Genomic DNA, 21,606 nt, shown 5'->3' on the forward strand with positions numbered 1-21,606 from the left:
ACACAGGTCAAACGTTTTCTGTAAGTCTTCACAAGGTTTTCACACACTGTTGCTGGTATTTTGGCCCATTCCTCCATGCAGATCTCCTCTAGAGCAGTGATGTTTTGGGGCTGTCGCTGGGCAACACGGACTTTCAACTCCCTCCAAAGATTTTCTATGGGGTTGAGATCTGGAGACTGGCTAGACCACTCCAGGACCTTGAAATGCTTCTTACGAAGCCACTCCTTCGTTGCCCGGGCGGTGTGTTTGGGATCATTGTCATGCTGAAAGACCCAGCCACGTTTCATCTTCAATGCCCTTGCTGATGGAAGGAGGTTTTCACTCAAAATCTCACGATACATGGCCCCATTCATTCTTTCCTTTACACGGATCAGTCGTCCTGGTCCCTTTGCAGAAAAACAGCCCCAAAGCATGATGTTTCCACCCCCATGCTTCACAGTAGGTATGGTGTTCTTTGGATGCAACTCAGCATTCTTTGTCCTCCAAACACGACGAGTTGAGTTTTTACCAAAAAGTTATATTTTGGTTTCATCTGACCATATGACATTCTCCCAATCCTCTTCTGGATCATCCAAATGCACTCTAGCAAACTTCAGACGGGCCTGGACATGTACTGGCTTAAGCAGGGGGACACGTCTTGCACTGCAGGATTTGAGTCCCTGGCGGCGTAGTGTGTTACTGATGGTAGGCTTTGTTACTTTGGTCCCAGCTCTCTGCAGGTCATTCACTAGGTCCCCCCGTGTGGTTCTGGGATTTTTGCTCACCGTTATTGTGATCATTTTGACCCCATGGGGTGAGATCTTGCGTGGAGCCCCAGATCGAGGGAGATTATCAGTGGTCTTGTATGTCTTCCATTTCCTAATAATTGCTCCCACAGTTGATTTCTTCAAACCAAGCTGCTTACCTATTGCAGATTCAGTCTTCCCAGCCTGGTGCAGGTTTACAATTTTGTTTCTGGTGTCCTTTGACAGCTCTTTGGTCTTGGCCATAGTGGAGTTTGGAGTGTGACTGTTTGAGGTTGTGGACAGGTGTCTTTTATACTGATAACAAGTTCAAACAGGTGCCATTAATACAGGTAACGAGTGGGGGACAGAGGAGCCTCTTAAAGAAGAAGTTACAGGTCTGTGAGAGCCAGAAATCTTGCTTGTTTGTAGGTGACCAAATACTTATTTTCCACCATAATTTGCAAATAAATTCATTAAAAATCCTACAATGTGATTTTCTAGATTTTTTTTTCTCAATTTGTCTGTCATAGTTGACGTGTACCTATGATGAAAATTACAGGCCTCTCTCATCTTTTTAAGTGGGAGAACTTGCACAATTGGTGGCTGACTAAATACTTTTTTTCCCCACTGTATATTAGACAGTATAATGTAGTAATTGTATGGTAATTCATGTAGGTTGACTTTACCTAGTGCTCCTATACGGCTTATGTATGGTTTACGAATATATTATCAAGTCTTTATGTAGGTGTGGATCCTTCAAATAATGTGTTACCATGATTGTATGGTAATTAGGGTCAACTGTAGGATCAATTTACCGAGCGCTCCTTTAAGGCACATGCAGAACAGTAGAAAGACACAGACGAGCGCGTTGATGTTCATCTTGCGTTCCAGTTTGCTGCGTTAGTATCTCGGTCCATTGTTGTTTAGCGTGGACTTGGTCTCACGGCCTGGATGAAGAGATGAGCAAAACGCTGTAGTGTCGCCAGTGGTTTCTGGCAGTGGGTCACCAACTTGGCCAGCGGCGGGCCGTTAGTGAAGCCACTACATGGTTGCAAGCAGGCAAGTGTTTACTCAAAATGAGGATCATCATCTTTTCTGGTGTTCGAACTTAAAGACTCACATGTTCATAACGCTGTAATTAATTAATTAAATAAATGTAATAACTTAACCAGGAACGTAAAGATTTAACGGTAAAGCTCAGAGGTTAGAGGTTAAAGTTCCTATTCACCTGCATACACCACGAATGGTCTGTGTTTCTGACGGTGCACCCTCTCAGCAGCAGACTGTCAATCCCAAAGCCCAACTTCTTCTTATCAGCCTTCTCTCTGCAGAGAGACCCAGAGTAAGGAGGATCCTTTTACACTCACATCTCATTAGGAATCCATTACCCCATATATATTCTCCATGGGTGCATCCAAAATGGCACCCAAAAGTAGTTCGTCCAAAAGTAGTGCACTATATAGGGAATAGGATGCCATTTTATACACAGCCCATGAGTAATTCTCTCCCTTTATGGCCTAACTAACTGGACTGGAGAGTGGACATTGGAGCTGCTATAAAAGATATGGGGCTCTAAGAAAGTCAATGAGAAGCTGTTAGAGCCATATAATAATGCTCTTTAGAGCATCAGGAGAGACACAGTAAAGTGAAGTTAATTAATTTAGCTTGGCTTCATTCATACACAACATGACTGGTTTGGTTGCACTCGTTGGATACAGTATAATTGTGTTGATGTTATTGACACTCACACGTAACCTTTGAAATGATTGAGGTTGTCGTCGGGCTTTTCAACGACTGCAGTGCTGTGGAAGTGTTGTGGCTCAAATGGAGAATCCTGAAAAGAAAAATACACACATTCAAACTGTTTAGGAGAATAATTATAATAATAATATGCCATTTAGCAGACGCTTTTATCCAAAGCGACTTACAGTCATGCGTGCATACATTTTTGTGTATGGGTGGACCTGGGGATCGAACCCACTACCCTGGCGTTACAAGCGCCGTGCTCTACCAGCTGAGCTACAGAGGCAGGAAGGACTGATTCCCAGAACTGGGATGTGTTTAGATGGTTCCAGAATCCATTAAAACAAAACTGTAATTCCAGAAGCTTTCATTGTAAGTAATTAATACACAGACACGTGCTTTCAAATAAGTTTGTGTGTCACTCAAGAGAGATGCATGGATGCATTGTATGTAACCCATCAGGGAGTTGTTCATCTGTCATAAATGGCTTGTTCTAGAAGCGTGCTGTTGAGGGACATGTAACTATTACAGAGGAATACATGCTATGAAAAGCACCATGGTAGAATGTTTCTTCCCGTCCCTTCAACTTTGAAAGGAACCGAAGGAGAGATGGTGGTTAGGTAAAGAGAGAGGGTTGGAATAAAATAAGGAAAGAACGACTGCAAAGAGGAGGCCTTTCATAATGAAACAGTGAGGCCTTTCATAATGAAACAGTGAGGCCTTTCATAATGAAACAGAGAGGCCTTTCATAATGAAACAGTGAGGCCTTTCATAATGAAACAGAGAGGCCTTTCATAATGAAACAGTGAGGCCTTTCATAATGAAACAGTGAGGCCTTTCATAATGAAACAGTGAGGCCTTTCATAATGAAACAGAGAGGCCTTTCATAATGAAACAGTGAGGCCTTTCATAATGAAACAGAGAGGCCTTTCATAATGAAACAGTGAGGCCTTTCATAATGAAACAGTGAGGCCTTTCATAATGAAACGGTGAGGCCTTTCATAATGAAACAGTGAGGCCTTTCATAATGAAACGGTGAGGCCTTTCATAATGAAACAGTGAGGCCTTTCATCATGAAACAGTGAGGCCTTTCATAATGAAACAGTGAGGCCTTTCATAATGAAACAGTGAGGCCTTTCATAATGAAACAGAGAGGCCTTTCATAATGAAACAGAGAGGCCTTTCATAATGAAACAGTGAGGCCTTTCATAATGAAACAGTGAGGCCTTTCATAATGAAACAGTGAGGCCTTTCATAATGAAACGGTGAGGCCTTTCATAATGAAACGGTGAGGCCTTTCATAATGAAACGGTGAGGCCTTTCATCATGAAACAGTGAGGCCTTTCATAATGAAACGGTGAGGCCTTTCATAATGAAACAGTGAGGCCTTTCATAATGAAACAGTGAGGCCTTTCATAATGACACAGTGAGGCCTTTCATAATGAAACAGTGAGGCCTTTCATAATGACACAGTGAGGCCTTTCATAATGAAACAGTGAGGGCTTTCATAATGACACAGTGAGGCCTTTCATCATGAAACGGTGAGGCCTTTCATAATGAAACGGTGAGGCCTTTCATAATGAAACGGTGAGGCCTTTCATCATGAAACAGTGAGGCCTTTCATAATGAAACAGTGAGGCCTTTCATAATGAAACAGTGAGGCCTTTCATAATAACACAGTGAGGCCTTTCATAATGAAACGGTGAGGCCTTTCATAATGAAACAGTGAGGCCTTTCATAATGAAACAGTGAGGCCTTTCATAATGAAACAGTGAGGCCTTTCATAATAACACAGTGAGGCCTTTCATAATGAAACGGTGAGGCCTTTCATAATGAAACGGTGAGGCCTTTCATAATGAAACGGTGAGGCCTTTCATCATGAAACAGTGAGGCCTTTCATAATGAAACAGTGAGGCCTTTCATAATGAAACAGTGAGGCCTTTCATAATGACACAGTGAGGCCTTTCATAATGAAACAGTGAGGCCTTTCATAATGACACAGTGAGGCCTTTCATAATGAAACAGTGAGGCCTTTCATAATGACACAGTGAGGCCTTTCATAATGAAACAGTGAGGCCTTTCATAATGACACAGTGAGGCCTTTCATAATGACACAGTGAGGCCTTTCATAATGAAACAGTGAGGCCTTTCATAATGAAACAGTGAGGCATTTCATAATGAAACAGTGAGGCCTTTCACAATGAAACGGTGAGGCCTTTCATCATGAAACAGTGAGGCCTTTCATAATGACACAGTGAGGCCTTTCATAATGACACAGTGAGGCCTTTCATAATGAAACAGTGAGGCCTTTCATAATGAAACAGTGAGGCCATTCATAATGAAACAGTGAGGCCTTTCATAATGACACAGTGAGGCCTTTCACAATGAAACAGTACAGTCAATAAAACAAAGAAAATATATATACAGTGTGTGCAAATGTAGTAAGTTATAGAGGTAAGGCAATAAATAGGCCATAGTGCAAAATAATTACAATTTAGTATTAACATTTACATATTTTTTACATTTATCTCATTTAGCAGACACTCTTATCCAGAGCGACTTACAGTTAGTGAGTGCATACATTATTTTTTATACTGGCCCCCCATGGGAATCGAACCCACAACCCTGGCTTTGCAAACACCATGCTCTACCAACTGAGCTACATCCCTGCCGGCCATTCCCTCCCCTACCCTGGGCCAATTGTGCGCCGCCCCATGGGTCTCCCGGTCACGGCCGGCTAGGACAGAGCCTGGATTCAAACCAAGATCTCTAGTGGCACAGCTAGCATTGCGATGCAGTGCCTTAGACCACTGCGCCACTCGGGAGTATTAACACTGGAATGATAGATGTGCAGAAGATTATGTGCAAATAGAGATACTGGGGTGCAAATGAGCAAAATAAATAACAATATGGGGATGAGGTAGTTGGGTGGGCTAATTACAGATGGGCTGTGTACAGGTGCAGTGATCGGTAAGCTGCTCTGACAAGTGATGATTAAAGTTAGTGAGGGAGATAAGAGTCTCCAGCTTCAGAGATTTTTGCAGTTCTTTCCAGTCATTGGCAGCAGAGAACTGGGCCTTTCATAAATGAAACAGTGAGGTCTTTCATAATGAAACAGTGAGGCCTTTCATAATGAAACAGAGGCCTTTCATAATGAAACAGTGTCTTGAGATCCTCACCAAGGTGGAAAGAAAGAGGAGGACTTTTATTTTCAAAACAGGGACTTTTATTTGATTAATCCTCACTTGTGTTTAGAGTCTTGGGACGCCCTGTCTCTGTTTGAGGTTGTTCTCTCCATCCTGGGTGGCGGCCTCGAAGTGACACACCCCGTTAGGGTCGGAGGTGTGGAGGAGCAACAGGTCAGCTGGGAGGATCTCGTTAGACACCACCTTAACGAAGTCTCCCACCCTCACATCCTTCCAACGACGCTCCACAAAGTCCTCCTCCTTCCTGAGACCAGGGGGTGGCAGCGTTAATTAACTGTTATCATGTCATTTCAATAGGGTTTCAATGTGAATGAACTGTTTATTACATTTGTTTAATGGCGGATACTGTATGTTAATTTAACAAGATAACTCGTACAATTAGTCCAGGAGCTTATTAAACCTTTGTGTGTGAGAAAGTGAAATAATCAAATCAAATGTTCTGATATGATTATGGGGCCAAGGAGCATCTTTCTCAAGAAGAGAGAGGTTTATTGTGGCTGATACAGAACAGTGCATCTCTCTCTCTCACTCTTCCTCCCCCCCCCCCCCCCTCTCTATCTCTCTCTCTCTCTCTCTCTCACTCTTCCTCCCCCCCACCTCTCTCTCTCTCTCTCTCTCTCTCTCTCTCACTATTCCTCTCCACCCCTCTCTCTCTCTCTCTCTCTCTCTCTCTGTCTCTCTCTCTCCTTTCTCTGTCCTGAGGTTCTTTCTCTCTGTCCTGAGGTTCTTTCTCTCAGCCCTGAGGTTCTTTCTCTCTGCCCTGAGGTTCTTTCTCTCTGTCCTGAGGTTCTTTCTCTCTGCCCTGAGGTTCTTTCTCTCTGTCCTGAGGTTCTTTGTCCTGAGGTTCTTTCTCTCAGCCCTGAGGTTCTTTCTCTCTGTCCTGAGGTTCTTTCTCTCTGTCCTGAGGTTTTTTCTCTCTGTCCTGAGGTTATTTCTCTCTGTCCTGAGGTTCTTTCTCTCAGTCCTGAGGTTCTTTGTCCTGAGGTTATTTCTCTCTGTCCTGAGGTTCTTTCTCTCAGTCCTGAGGTTATTTCTCTCAGTCCTGAGGTTCTTTGTCCTGAGGTTCTTTCTCTCTGTCTTGAGGTTCTTTCTCTCTGTCCTGAGGTTCTTTGTCCTGAGGTTCTTTCTCTCTGTCCTGAGGTTCTTTCTCTCTGTCCTGAGGTTCTTTGTCCTGAGGTTCTTTCTCTCTGTCCTGAGGTTCTTTCTCTCTGTCCTGAGGTTCTTTCTCTCTGTCCTGAGGTTCTTTCTCTCTGTCCTGAGGTTCTTTCTCTCTGCCCTGAGGTTCTTTATCCTGAGGTTCTTTCTCTCTGTCCTGAGGTTCTTTCTATCTGTCCTGGGGTTCTTTCTCTCTGTCCTGAGGTTCTTTCTCTCTGTCCTGAGGTTCTTTGCCCTGAGGTTCTTTCTCTCTGTCCTGAGGTTCTTTCTCTCTGTCCTGAGTGTCTTTCTCTCTGTCCTGAGGTTCTTTCTCTCTGTCCTGAGGTTCTTTCTCTCTGTCCTGAGGTTCTTTCTCTCTGTCCTGAGGTTCTTTCTCTCTGTCCTGAGGTTCTTTCTCTCTGTCCTGAGGTTCTTTCTCTCAGTCCTGAGGTACTCTGTGGTCGTGCAGTTTCACGGTGAGCCACACGCACAACCGTTTGCTCCAGAATGTAATGTGCTGAGTAACCAACCTCTATGACACAGACCAGCAGGTACACACAAACACACACACACACACACAATGGGAGGGGACAACAGTAGACATATTTTTAGACCTTTGTTATTGTGTCTAGAGTAGACCCTCCAGACTTCTGCTATTCCTCTCCTATTATACACAGTCTGGTTATGATATTATGGGAATAATATTAGACAACAGAAGATGAAGAGGGAGTCCTCAGTACTCTCTCTGTCAGGCAGCACTGGAAGAGAGAGAATGTCCATTATTCTTCTGGCTATGGAGAGTGAAACTACTAGTCATGAACGTATTTATCCACAAGACACACTCATTTCCAAAATCACATTACTGCACTTTTATATTGTGAGAAGAAGGCCGTCCTGCCAAAACATCCATACCTGTCTATTTCTCTTGTCACGGTTTACTAAGCCAGAGCCCAGAAGCAGACCAGGACAAGGTGAGTTGAAACGAATTTGAGTATTTATTTAACAGATTCAAAAAACGATGCAGAATAATCCAGGGGGACAGAGCGGGCGGCGGAGATGAGTTGGTGGAGGTGCAGTGGCAGATCCAATAATGGCTCGGCAGCCGCCGACAACCAGGCAGGGGTTGGGTGAAGGTTCCGGGAGATTGACTGCAGATAGAAACAAAATGGAGGTAAGTACACGGCAAGCCAACAAGGTGCAAAACAACAAAACTAACGCTAGAAACTCCAAGGCTGATACACTGACAAACATACTGTTCATGGCTAACGATCCGGCAGGGAATGGATGTCAGGTCAGAGCTTATGAAGGGTGATGATCAGGACCAGGTGTGCAGATCGCTGATGAGATGCAGGTGCGGTTAATCGGGAGATCTCCCGCCTAGCAACGTCGCCCGGCAACCAGGCAGGGAGCGTTCAAGAACCCTCAGGAAACTGGAGATTCCGAGCAGAAAAATGGCAACACAGGCAGGAACCGACTCAGGATGCAGGGTTCATGACAGTACCCCCCCTCCGACGAACGCCACCGGGCGGACTACCCGGAGCGCCAGGATGGAGGCGGTAGAAGTCACGAAGGAGGTCCGCATCAAGGATCTGACGCCGAGGAATCCAACTCCTCTCTTCAGGACCATACCCCTCCCAGTCCACGAGATACTGGAAACCCCGGCCCCGCCGTCTGGAATCCATAATGCGGCGCACCGTGTAGGCAGGACCACCTCCGATCATCTGAGGGGGAGGAGGAGGAGGCGGAGGGGGTAACAGAGGACTGAGGAGAACAGGCTTGAGGCAGGAGACATGAAAGGTGGGATGGACTCTGAGCGTTCTAGGTAACTTGAGTCGAACCGCAACAGGATTGATCACATTCTCCACCACAAACGGACCAATGAACTTCAGTGACAGTTTCTTAGACTCAGTCCGCAGAGGAAGATCCCGTGTGGCCAACCAGACCCTATCTCCGATGGTATAGGTGGGGGCGGGAATCCGGCGACGATTCGCCTGGAGCTGATACTGGTCAGAAACTTCTGGTTGGCTCGCTCCGCCTGACCATTAGATTGGGGGTGAAAACCAGATGTGAGACTGACTGTAGCTCCAATGGCCAAACAGAAGGACTTCCAGACAGCAGAGGTAAACTGAGGACCACGGTCGGAAATGTCACTGGGCAACCCGTGGACCCTGAAAACCTCCCTAACCAGGATCTCGGACGTCTCAGAGGCGGAGGGAAGCTTGGAAATGGGCACAAAGTGGGCAAACTTGCTGAATCTGTCCACGATAGTCAGAATGACCGTGTTCCCCTCAGAAGAGGGCAACCCAGTGACAAAGTCCAGGGCCAGATGCGACCATGGTCGCCAGGGAATAGGGAGGGGGTGAAGTAGTCCAGAGCTGGGCCGATTGGCACTCTTATTCTGCGCACACACTGGACAGGCAGCAACAAACCTCCGAGTATCTTCTCCCATGGCAGGCCACCAAAATCGTCTGCGAAGTAACTCCATCGTCCGAGCCACGCCAGGGTGACAAGCCATCTTGCTGGCGTGGGACCATTGGAGGACAGCAGAACGAACCGACTCAGGCACAAACAACCGACCGGGTGGACCGTTACCGGGACCGGGCTGCGTCCGAAGGGCCGCCATAACCTCCTCCTCAATCCTCCACATAACTGCTCCCACGACACAGTTCCGGGGAAGAATCGTCTCGGTCTTGGCCCCACTCTCCTCCATCTTGGAGAACATCCGGGACAAGGCGTCCGCCTTGCCGTTCTTAGACCCAGGTCGGAACGTCAGGGAAAAATTAAAGCGTCCGAAAAACAAAGCCCACCTGGCCTGACGGGAGTTGAGACGTCTAGCCGATTGTACGTAAGCAAGATTCTTGTGGTCAGTCCAGACAATAAACGGTTGCTCCGCCCCCTCCAACCAGTGGCGCCACTCCTCCAAGGCAAGCTTCACCGCGAGAAGCTCCCGGTTACCCACATCGTAGTTCCTCTCCGCAGACGAAAGACGACGAGAGTAGTAGGCGCAGGGATGGAGTTTACCGTCAGTGGAGCATCGCTGGGACAGGATGGCGCCAACCCCCACATCAGACGCATCCACTTCAACGACGAACTGACGGGCCATGTCAGGTTGAGAGAGAATCGGTGCGTTGGTGAATCGCCTCTTCAAATCCAGGAACGCTCGGTCCGCCTCAGGATTCCAACTGAAGGTCCTGGTACTGGAAGTCAGGGCAGTTAAAGGAGCGGCCACATGGCTGTAATCCCGGATGAATCTGCGATAGAAATTCGCAAACCCCAGAAACCTCTGGAGCTGCAATCTCGTACCGGGCTGGGCCCAATCCAGAACCGCCCTAACCTTCTCCTGGTCCATCCTAATCTCTCCCCTGGAGATGATGTACCCGAGGAAGGATGTAGTGTGGGCGTGAAATTCGCACTTCTCGGCCTTCACGAACAGGCGATTCTCCAACAATCGCTGCAGAACCTGCCTGACATGCTGGACGTGGCTGGAAGGTTCCTTCGAGAAGATCAGAATGTCATCCAGGTAAACAAACACAAAGAGACCGATCATATCTCTCAGGACGTCATTCACCATACTCTGGAACACTGCTGGAGCATTGGTCAGTCCAAACGGCATCACCTGATACTCGAAGTGACCCATCGGTGTGTTGAAACCCGTCAACCACTCGTCCCCCTCTCTGATCCGGACCAGGTGATACGCATTGCGTAGGTCTAGCTTGGTGAACACAGTAGCACCCTGTAAGGAGTCGAAAGCAGAGCTCATCAAGGGCAGGGGATACTTGTTCTTGACCGTGATATCATTCAACCCCCGATAATCAATACACGGTCGAAGAGAGCCATCCTTCTTACCCACAAAGAAGAATCCTGCCCCCAGGGGTGATGACGAGGGACGAATGAGACCAGCAGCTAGGGACTCCTTGATGTAGGTCTCCAAAGCCTCACGTTCAGGTCGGGAGATGCTGTATAACCGTCCCTTGGGATAGACAGCTCCAGGGAACAGGTTTATGGCACAATCATATGGTCGGTGGGGAGGGAGTGACAGAGCCCTCTGCTTACTGAACACTTCCCCCAAATCGTGATATGTCTCGGGAACCAGGGACAAATCTGGGGGTTTAGCCTCAATCACCTGACTGGGAACAGAATGGGAACAGGCAGTCTTGAGGCAGTTAGCATGACAATCAAGGCTCCAACTAGTTACCTTGCCAGTCACCCAATCGAACGTGGGATTGTGTTCTTTCAGCCAGGGGTATCCAAGGACCAGAGGAACATGGGAAGAAGGCAGAATGAAGAATGATATAACCTCAGAATGATTCCCTGACAACAGCATCTTAACCGGTTCAGTCCTCATCGTGATACGTGCCAGACTACTGCCGTTCAGAGTGGTAGCTTCAATGGCTTCCAGTAATCGCTCCTTGGAAAGCCCCAGTTGTTCCACCACGTCGGCATCAATAAAGCTTCCATCGGCACCTGAATCGACGAAAGCGTTAATCGCTAAACTCTGATTCCCGTTCATGAGGGTAGCCGGGAAACGGGGTCTGACAGAGGTATTGAGAGGTTGAAACTGGCTCGCTAAAAGTCCTCCCAACTTTAGCGAGCCGAGCAGTTTGACGACCGCCGGGAACAGGTGGAGAGGTAATGTCCCGAACTACCACAGTAGAGGCAGCAGTTGGTCTTACGTCTATGTTGGCGCTCCTCCTTGGTTAACCCGTGCCGCCCCACTTGCATGGGTTCAGAATCTAGAGGCAGGACCTCTCCACTAATCCTGTGTGGTGGACAATGATCGACGCATTCTGGTCCACCCCATGACCCGACTGGAAACTGAGAAGCTGATTGATTGGACGGGCCCCATTGCTTCTCCTCTTTCTCTCTCGAACTCTGTTATCCACCCGAATAGACAAGGCTACCACGCTGTCCAGGTCACTAGGCTCCGGATAGGAGATCAACTCATCCTTGAGTTGCTCCGACAGCCCCTGGTAAAAGGCCGCTTGCAGTGACTCCTCATTCCACCCACTCTCCACAGCCAATGTCCTGAATTCGATAACGAAGTCGGCAACGCTGCGAGTTCCTTGGCGAAGCGAAAACAGGCGCTTAGCTGCGTCCATACCTCGGACGGGATGGTCAAACAGCTTCCTCATCTCGGCCGTGAACTCCTGGTATGAAGCCATGCAGGTGTCCTGTCGTTCCCATACGGCTGAAGCCCACTCCAGAGCTCTACCACGCAGAAATTCAATGACAAAGGCTATCCTAGCCTTGTCTGTGGCATAAGAGTGGGGCTGTAGATCGAACACTAATCCACACTGCATAAGAAAAGAACGGCATCTTCCCAACTCCCCCTCATATTTATCAGGCGTCGGAACCTTGGGCTCACGGAAGGGCACAGCTCCAGAAGCGGCAGGCGAGATGGGTGAAACCGGTAGTGGATTCTCCACCGGCAAACTGAGCTGAGCCTGGATCTTCGTCAGACTGGTAGAAAAGTTCCGAACTGACAACGCTATCTCCTGTAGTGCCGTGCTATGTTGTCCCAACATCTTCTCCTGATGGGTAATGGCATGGCGAACAGAGTCCAGGTCCGCTGGGTTCATTTCTGGCCGGATCGTTCTGTCACGGTTTACTAAGCCAGAACCCAGAAGCAGACCAGGACAAGGTGAGTTGAAACGAAGGTGAGTATTTACTTAACAGATTCAAAAAACGATGCAGAATAATCCAGAGGGACAGAGCGGGCGGCGGAGATGAGTTGGTGGAGGTGCAGTGGCAGATCCAATAATGGCTCGGCAGCCGCCGACAACCAGGCAGGGGTTGGGTGAAGGTTCCGGGAGATTGACTGCAGATAGAAACAAAACGGAGGTAAGTACACGGCAAGCCAACAAGGTGCAAAACAACAAAACTAACGCTAGAAACTCCAAGGCTGATACACTGACAAACATACTGTTCATGGCTAATGATCCGGCAGGGAATGGATGTCAGGTCAGAGCTTATGAAGGGTGATGATCAGGACCAGGTGTGCAGATCGCTGATGAGATGCAGGTGCGGTTAATCGGGAGATCTCCCGCCTAGCAACGTCGCCCGGCAACCAGGCAGGGAGCGTTCAAGAACCCTCAGGAAACTGGAGATTCCGAGCAGAAAAATGGCAACACAGGCAGGAACCGACTCAGGATGCAGGGTTCATGACATCTCTATTCTTCAGCCGTCATCAAATCATGATCAACCGAGGATCGTCCTGAATTAAGTCACATTATAGGGCCGACAGTCTCTTGGAAACCTGGCTCTTCTCCAAATGGGTTAGCCAGCTACCTGATGTCTCTCGGATAATGGCTCCAAATACTGATGATTTTCTGGAGATAACAATTATTTTAACTATTTTCTACTTGTTGTGTTGATGAGCCAGTTGTGTATTGCTTTAAACCTGACAGTGTGTATCATTACACAGACACCAGCCATGTCAGAGGGAGAGGGTGAGAGAGATAGACATGATAAACGTTGTGTACAGTTAATCTGAAAAAGTCGCTCAAGTTTAGGGTTAAATCCCACTCATCTGAAAGCATTCCAGGATGGTTAAACGAGTGTCTATGTGTTTGTGTGAGACAGCGTTCCAGGATGGTTAAACGAGTGTCTATGTGTTTGTGTGAGACAGCGTTCCAGGATGGTTAAACGAGTGTCTATGTGTTTGTGTGAGACAGCGTTCCAGGATGGTTAAACGAGTGTCTATGTGTTTGTGTGAGACAGCGTTCCAGGATGGTTAAACGAGTGTCTATGTGTTTGTGTGAGACAGCGTTCCAGGATGGTTAAACGAGTGTCTATGTGTTTGTGTGAGACAGCGTTCCAGGATGGTTAAACGAGTGTCTATGTGTTTGTGTGAGACAGCGTTCCAGGATGGTTAAACGAGTGTCTATGTGTTTGTGTGAGACAGCGTTCCAGGATGGTTAAACGAGTGTCTATGTGTTTGTGTGAGACAGCGTTCCAGGATGGTTAAACGAGTGTCTATGTGTTTGTGTGAGACAGCGTTCCAGGATGGTTAAACGAGTGTCTATGTGTTTGTGTGAGACAGCGTTCCAGGATGGTTAAACGAGTGTCTATGTGTTTGTGTGAGACAGCGTTCCAGGATGGTTAAACGAGTGTCTATGTGTTTGTGTGAGACAGCGTTCCAGGATGGTTAAACGAGTGTCTATGTGTTTGTGTGAGACAGCGTTCCAGGATGGTTAAACGAGTGTCTATGTGTTTGTGTGAGGGCGCAACCTCTCTCTGCACAAGGCGTGTGTGTGTGTGTGTGTGTGTGTGTGTGTGTGTGTGTGTGTGTGTGTGTGTGTGTGTGTGTGTGTGTGTGTGTGTATGTGTCTGTCTGTGTATGTGTGTGTGTGTGTGTCTATGTGTAAACACACAGATGACAGTGCTCATTTTCCCAGTTCAAAAAGACACCAAAACCAATTACAGCTCGGGTGATTCGTGTGTGTGTGTGTGTGTGTGTGTGTGTGTGTGTGTGTGTGTGTGTGTGTGTGAAGCATGCGTGTGTTTGCAGTTGAGGGGCAGAAGTGGGGGCTGTTGAGGGGCAGCAGTGGGGGGCTGTTGACGCAATACTTCTGACAAACAGACAGATTCACATTGTTTTGTCTCTTGCTTGAATACCCTCCAAACTCATCCAGCCATGGCATCTCATGATGACTCAACCACCGCTGAGCTCATTGTGTAACATCAGTGGTGTTCACCTGTGTGTGTGTGTTGATGATGTTGACCAGCGGCTGCCGGCCCTAGAGGACAGGCATGTCCGGTGAGGTGCTTGCCTGCCTGCCTGCCTGGACAGTGTTTTTGTGTTTAGAGCCTGGACTGGAGCTGCTCTGCCCACCTGAACCCCCCCTCTCTCTCTCTCTCGCTCTCTCTCTCTCTTTCTCTCTCTCTATTCTCCATCCCTCCATCCTGCCCACAGCTGATGCCACTCTTTCCAGTAGAGACCTTCTGGGAAGTGAGAGAGGGAGCAGAGCCTGGACTGGAGCAGCTCTGCCCACCTGAACTCGCTCTCTCTTTCTCTCTCTCTCTCTCTCCTTTGTCATCCCCCCTCTCTCTCCTCTCATCCCCATTTACATTTACATTTACGTCATTTAGCAGACGCTCTTATCCAGAGCGACTTACAAATTGGTGCATTCACCTTATAGCCAGTGGGATAACCACTTTACAATATGTTTTTTTTTTGGGGGGTGTGGTAAGGGGGGGGGGGGGGGGGTAGAAGGATTACTTTATCCTATCCCAGGTATTCCTTAAAGAGGTGGGGTTTCAAGTGTCTCCGGAAGGTGGTGAGTGACTCTGCTGTCCTGGCGTCGTGAGGGAGCTTGTTCCACCATTGGGGTGCCAGAGCAGCGAACAGTTTTGACTGGGCTGAGCGGGAACTGTGCTTCTGCAGAGGTAGGGGGGCCAGCAGGCCAGAGGTGGATGAACGCAATGCCCTCGTTTGGGTGTAGGGACTGATCAGAGCCTGAAGGTACGGAGGTGCCGTTCCCCTCACAGCACCGTAGGCAAGCACCATGGTCTTGTAGCAGATGCGAGCTTCAACTGGAAGCCAGTGGAGTGTGCGGAGGAGCGGGGTGACGTGAGAGAACTTGGGAAGGTTGAACACCAGACGGGCTGCGGCATTCTGGATGAGTTGTAGGGGTTTAATGGCACAGGCAGGCAGCCCAGCCAACAGCGAGTTGCAGTAATCCAGACGGGAGATGACAAGTGCCTGGATTAGGACCTGTGCCGCTTCCTGTGTAAGGCAGGGTCGTACTCTCCGAATGTTGTAGACCATGAACCTACAGGATCGGGTCACCGCCTTGATGTTAGCGTGGTACGACAGGATGTTGTCCAGGGTCACGCCAAGGCCCTTCGCACTCTGGGAGGAGGACACAACGGAGTTGTCAACCGTGATGGCGAGATCATGGAACGGGCAGTCCTTCCCCGGGAGGAAGAGCAGCTCCGTCTTGCCGAGGTTCAGCTTGAGGTGGTGATCCGTCATCCACACTGATATGTCTGCCAGACATGCAGAGATGCGATTCGCCACCTGGTTATCAGAAGGGGGAAAGGAGAAGATTAGTTGTGTGTCGTCTGCATAGCAATGATAGGAGAGGCCATGTGAGGATTTGACAGAGCCAAGTGACTTGGTGTATAGCGAGAATAGGAGAGGGCCTAGAACTGAGCCCTGGGGGACACCAGTGGTGAGAGCACATGGTGCGGAGACAGATTCTCGCCACGCCACTTGGTAGGAGCGACCGGTCAGGTAGTACGCAATCCAAGAGTGAGCCGCGCCGGAGATGCCCAACTCGGAGAGGGTGGAGAGGAGGATCTGATGGTCCACAGTATCAAAGGCAGCAGACAGGTCTAGAAGGACAAGAGCAGAGGAGAGAGAGTTAGCTTTAGCATTGCGGAGAGCCTCCGTGACACAGAGAAGAGCAGTCTCAGTTGAATGACCAGTCTTGAAACCTGACTGGTTTGGATCAAGAAGGTCATTCTGAGAGAGATAGCAAGAGAGTTGGCTAAAGACGGCACGCTCAAGAGTTTTGGAGAGAAAAGAAAGAAGGGATACTGGTCTGTAGTTGTTGACATCGGAGGGATCGAGTGTTTGTTTTTTGAGAAGGGGTGCAACTCTCGCTCTCTTGAAGACGGAAGGGACATAGCCAGCAGTCAAGGATGAGTTGATGAGCGAGGTGAGGTAAGGGAGAAGGTCACCGGAGATGGTCTGGAGAAGAGAGGAAGATTTCGCAAGATTTCATCTGGAGAGAGAGGGGAGAAAGAAGTCAAAGCATAGGGTAGGGCAGTGTGAGCAGGACCAGCAGTGTCATTTGACTTAACAAACGAGGATCGGATGTCGTGGCAAAGAGCTTCCTAGGGTTAGAGGCAGATGCTTGGAATTTAGAGTGGTAGAAAGTGGCTTTAGCAGCAGAAACAGATGAAGAAAATGTAGAGAGGAGGGAGTGAAAAGATGCCAGGTCCGCAGGGAGTCTAGTTTTCCTCCATTTCTGCTCGGCTGCCCGGAGCCCTGTTCTGTGAGCTCGCAATGAGTCGTCAAGCCACGGAGCAGGAGGGGAGGACCGAGCCGGCCGGGAGGATAGGGGACATAGAGAGTCAAAGGATGCAGAAAGGGAGGAGAGGAGGGTTGAGGAGGCAGAATCAGGAGATTGGAGGGAGAAGGATTGAGCAGAGGGAAGAGATGATAGGATGGAAGAGGAGAGAGTAGCGGGAGAGAGAGAGCGAAGGTTGCGACGGCACATTACCATCTGAGTAGGGGCAGAGTGAGTAGTGTTGGAGGAGAGCGAGAGAGAAAAGGATACAAAGTAGTGGTCGGAGACATGGAGGGGAGTTGCAGTGAGATTAGTAGAAGAACAGCATCTAGTAAAGATGAGGTCAAGCGTATTGCCTGCCTTGTGAGTAGGGGGGGGGGCGGTGAGAGGGTGAGGTCAAAAGAGGAGAGGAGTGGAAAGAAGGAGGCAGAGAGAAATGAGTCAAAAGTAGACGTAGGGAGGTTGAAGTCACCCAGAACTGTGAGGGGTGAGCCATCCTCAGGTAAGGAACTTAGCAAGGCGTCAAGCTCATTGATGAACTCTCCAAGGGAACCTGGAGGGCGATAAATGACAAGGATGTTAAGCTTGAATGGGCTAGTGACTGTGACAAAATGGAATTCAAATGAGCAGATAGACAGATGGGTCAGGGGAAAAAGAGAGAATGTCCACTTGGGAGAGATGAGGATTCCTGTGCCACCACCTCGCTGACCAGATGCTCTCGGGGTATGCGAGAACACATGGTCAGACGAGGAGAGAGCAGTAGGAGTAGCAGTGTTTTCAGTGGTAATCCATGTTTCCGTCAGCGCCAAGAAGTCGAGGTACTGGAGGGTAGCATAGGCTGAGACGTTTGTATAGCCTGTGCGGAGAGGAGAGAACAGGGATAGACAGAGGCATAGTTGACAGGCTACAGAAAATGGCTACAATAATGCAAAGGAGATCGGAATGAAATCAACTAAACATCTGGGAAAGCGAGAGAGCGGGGCCTCCCTCACTTACGTTTCACTGAAACACCCAAATATAACTCTCCCAACTTCCACCTCAGAAACTATAATTGTTGTAAACTACAGCGGTTCAATGTTTTCTAGGAATAGACTAACTTAGTTTAATCAGCTAGCTAACTTGGTACAGTATTCTTCCGTGAAAACCGTCCAGGGCACCTAGTCATATGACGCCACAGCCAACTAGCATGCCGGGCTCCAACAACATGGTTTAGTACCAATACTCAGCCACAACAAACCACCAGTATGTCAAAACGCCAAGCAGATCATTTGTGTCCGTGTCTAACGTTGTGGGTTAGTCCCGACAGCTTGAGCGAGTCCGTCGTCAACTTATTCAGCCAGTTAGTTAGCTAGAATAGTTAGCATACTAGCTAGCCATTGCTTTCTGCCAACGAAGACACCCATCCTCCCACGGCACGAACACAGAGAGAGAGCCAAGCTATCGTTAACTAGTCACCCATGTCCCGAATTCCCTTGAACGACTCTGGCTACCAGTATGTAAAAACAAAACACAAATGTAGGTTATAACTTACCCCTAGCAGCTACTGTTAGCTAGCCAAGTGCAAAGCTAGCCACTGAATCGATTCAGCCAGTTTGCGACTGTTCGCTAGGTCGTTCCAGCTATTGTTTAGTAGCTATCCAGGTAGCAACAAGCTAGCTACATTTCGAGCACAGTAGCTACTTACTACCTAACGTTAACGCTTCAGACAATGAGGTTAGAAAAACAGCTGAATGGTAGGCATTATTGTAGGCAGCTAGCTGGCGTAATTACAGGTACTCTCAAGCGTGAAACAACTATCCACAGTTGCTAATAGTTACCAGTAGCTACCCGCTAGCTAGTCCAGGTAGTGGGTTAGCTAGCCTCGTGCTTCACCGGGCTCAGCCGAATACAATACCTAAAATAATTACATACAATAACCCACGATAACTACCTACAATACCTAACTACAATCTAACTACATAGTTTAAGCTTTACTCAACACCATATAAGCCAAGCTTACCTCCCGCCAGAGAGAGAAAAACCTCACCCGACGACGATGACAATAATCATCCCCCCTCTCTCCTGTCATCACCCCTCTCTCTCTTGTAATCCCCCCTCTCTCTCTTGTCATCCCCCTCTCTCTCTTGTCATCCCCCCCTCTCTCCTCTCATCCCCCCTCTCTCTCCTCTCATCCCCCCTCTCTCTCCTCTCATCCCCCCTCTCTTCTCTCATCCCCCCTCTCTCTCCTCTCATCCCCCCTCTCTCTCTCCTCTCATCCCCCCCTCTCTCTCCTCTCATCCCCCCTCTCTCTCCTGTCATCCCCCCTCTCTCATGTCATCCCCCCTCTCTCTCCTCTCATCCCCCCTCTCTCTCCTGTCATCCCCCCTCTCTCTCCTCTCATCCCCCCTCTCTCTCCTCTCATCCCCCCTCTCTCTCTTGTCATCCCCCCTCTCTCTCCTCTCATCCCCCCTCTCTCTCTTGTCATCCCCCCTCTCTCCTCTCATCCCCCTTCTCTCTCCTGTCACCCCCCCTCTCTCTCCTGTCATCCCCCCTCTCTCTCTCATCCCCCCTCTCTCTCCTCTAATCCCCCCTCTCTCTCTTGTCATCCCCCCTCTCTCCTGTCATCCCCCTCTCTCTCTTGTCATCCCCCCTCTCTATCTTGTCATCCCCCCTCTCTCCCCTGTCATCCCCCCTCTCTCTTCTCTCATCCCCCCTCTCTCCTGTCATTCCCACTCTCTCTCTTGTCATCCCCCCTGTCTCTTCTCTCATCCCTCCTCTCTCCTGTCATCCCCCCTCTCTCTCTTGTCATTCTCCCTCTCTCTCCTCTCATCCCCCCTCTCTCTCCTCTCATCCCCCCTCTCTCTCTTGTCATCCCCCTCTCTCCTGTCATCCCCCCTCTCTCTCTTGTCATCCCCCCCTCTCTCCTCTCATCCCCCCTCTCTCTCCTGTCATCCCCCCTCTCTCTCCTGTCATCCCCCCTCTCTCTCTTGTCATCCCCCTCTCTCTCCTCTCATCCCCTCTCTCTCCTCTCATCCCCCTCTCTCCTCTCATCCCCCTCTTTCTCCTCTCGTCCCCCCTCTCTCCTGTCATCCCCCTCTCTCTCTTGTCATCCCCCCTTTCTCTCCTCTCATCCCCCTCTCTATCTTGTCATCCCCCTCTCTCTCCTGTCATCCCCTCTCGCTCTCCTGTCATCCCCCCTCTCTCATTTCATCCCCACTCTCTCTCCCCCATCCCCCCTCTCTCCTGTCATCCCCCCTCTCTCTCTTGTCATCCCCCCTCTCTCTCCTCTCATCCCCCCTCTCTATCTTGTCATCCCCCTCTCTCTCCTGTCATCCCCTCTCTCTCTCCTGTCATCCCCCCTCTCTCCTCTCATCCCCCCTCTCTCTCCTCTCATCCCCCCCTCTCTCCTGTCATCCCCCCTCTCTCTCTTGTCATCCCCCCCTCTCTCCTCTCATCCCCCTCTCTCTCTTGTCATCCCCCCTCTCTCTCCTGTCATCCCCCCTCTCTCTCCTCTCATCCTTTCTCTCTCCTCTCATCCCCCCTCTCTCCTGTCATCCCCCCTCTCTCTCTTATCATCCCCCCTCTCTCCTGTCATCCCCCCCTCTCTCCTGTCATCCCCCCTCTCTATCTTGTCATCCCCCTCTCTCTCCTCTCATCCCCCATCCCCCCTCTCTCCTGTCATCCCCCCTCTCTCTCCTCTCATCCCCCCTCTCTATCTTGTCATCCCCCCTCTCTCTCCTGTCATCCCCTCTCTCTCTCCTGTCATCCCCCCTCTCTCCTCTCATCCTCCCTCTCTCTCTTGTCATCCCCCCTCTCTCTCCTCTCATCCCCCCTCTCTATCTTGTCATCCCCCCTCTCTCTCCTGTCATCCCCCCTCTCTCTCTTGTCATCCCCCCTCTCTCTCCTCTCATCCCCCCTCTCTCTCCTGTCATCCCCCCTCTCTCTCCTCTCATCCCCCCTCTCTATCTTGTCATCCCTCCTCTCGCCTGTCATCCCCCTCTCTATCTTGTCATGCCCCCTCTCTCTCCTCTCATCCCCCCTCTCTATCTTGTCATCTCCCTCTCTCTCCTCTCATCCCCCCTCTCTCCTGTCATCCCCCCTCTCTCTCTTGTCATCCCCCCCTCTCTCTTGTCATCCCCCCTCTCTCCTCTCATCCCCTCTCTCTCTTGTCATCCCCCCTCTCTCCTGTCATCCCCCTCTCTCTCCTCTCATCCCCCCTCTCTCCTCTCATCCCCCCTCTCTCTCTTGTCATCCCCCCTCTCTCTTGTCATCCCCCCTCTCTCTCCTGTCATCCCCCTCTCTCTCCTGTCATCCCCCCTCTCTCTCCTCTCATCCCCCCTCTCTCCTCTCATCCCCCCTCTCTCTCCTGTCATCCCCCTCTCTCTCCTCTCATCCCCCTCTCTCTCCTCTCATCCCACCTCTCTCTCCTCTCATCCCCCCTCTCTCTCCTCTCATCCCCCCTCTCCCTCCTCTCATCCCCCCTCTCTCTCTTGTTATCCCCCCTCTCATCCCCTCTCTCTCCTCTCACCCCCCTCTCTCTCTTGTCATCCCCCCTCTCTCTCCTCTCATCCCCCCTCTCTCTCCTCTCATCCCCCCTCTCTCTCTTTTCATCCCCCCTCTCATCCCCCCCCTCTCCTCTCATCCCCCCTCTCTCTCCTCTCATCCCCCCTCTCTCTCCTCTCATCCCCCTCTCTCTCTTTTCATCCCCCCTCTCATCCCCCCCCTCTCTCCTCTCATCCCCCCTCTCTCTCCTCTCATCCCCTCTCTCTCCTCTCATCCCCCCTCTCTCTCCTCTCATCC

The sequence above is a fragment of the Coregonus lavaretus genome (genome assembly GCF_964263955.1).
Source record: "Coregonus lavaretus genome assembly, chromosome: 29".
Taxonomy (NCBI): domain Eukaryota; kingdom Metazoa; phylum Chordata; class Actinopteri; order Salmoniformes; family Salmonidae; genus Coregonus; species Coregonus lavaretus.